The following is an 888-nucleotide window of genomic DNA, read 5'->3' on the forward strand; positions in this document are numbered from 1 at the left end:
TTTTAATTCACAAACAATATAAAAAGTAAAGAATCATTATGAATAACATAGCTAAATAAAGTAAGTTAATACATAATAAGCTTAAGTACAAAAACTCTTTATCCCACCTTGGATTACAGTGCTTCACAAGGAACCATATAATAATCATGTATCATAATTCTTTGTCTGCTATAGCTCCTGTCAGAGACAATAAAAAAATACAAAATGTATTCGTGATTTCCTAAATGCAATATACAGCTACTGCTAATGCATAACCTCTACGTTAATAATCATTAACATGCAACTACTATATTAAAAATTGTGAGTTAACCAATTATAACCGTGTATTACTAATTATGGTCTTTACTTCATCCTTAACAAGTTAAATACAAAAGAATTACCACTCTTTAAGTTAGAAGACTATCTTTTCTGTAAATTAAGTATCAACGAACATCACAAAGTGGCAGTCATTATGTCAAATACGGTTATTAAAGAGTATTATCATATCAATAATAGTATTTACAAAGCTTGTAAAACAACACAGCATTACAATGGTCAACTAGGCTTGGTTCGATGACCTCTGTCATGGTTTAATCCGTTGCACGTTTTGTACAATCGGAGCACCATGCTTATCTATTACACACACACAAAAAGGCCTAGTATACAACCCATAAGTACCCAGTCTAATTACCTATATAATTCATCAACATAGCAAAGAATTCATTTATAGAGTACTTCATACATAAAATAGTAATAACAACATTTCTTAAACGTACCTTCCCCTGAAAAACGGTAGCTACAGTAGATTTTCAAATGGACACGGCTGCTATTTTTCGGTACGTCCTGTCTTTGTTCTTGCCAATTAGAAAAAGGAAAGAAGCGTCCTAAGAAGGGACGCTAAGTCCGTGT

General features: G+C 32.0%; 1 long non-coding RNA gene across 1 annotated transcript; it reads right to left on the bottom strand.

Moving 5' to 3' along the window:
• Positions 1-138: 138 nt before the first annotated feature.
• Positions 139-887, bottom strand: LOC117121686. The gene is made up of 2 exons (XR_004447614.1): positions 756-887; positions 139-177 (listed from the first exon to the last, which is right to left on the bottom strand). It is a non-coding gene; the product is annotated as an uncharacterized LOC117121686 (long non-coding RNA).
• Position 888: the final 1 nt, after the last annotated feature.

The sequence above is a fragment of the Anneissia japonica genome, unplaced genomic scaffold, assembly GCF_011630105.1.
Source record: "Anneissia japonica isolate Jap-2015-1 unplaced genomic scaffold, ASM1163010v1 scaffold82930_len896_cov127, whole genome shotgun sequence".
NCBI classification, from domain to species: domain Eukaryota; kingdom Metazoa; phylum Echinodermata; class Crinoidea; order Comatulida; family Comatulidae; genus Anneissia; species Anneissia japonica.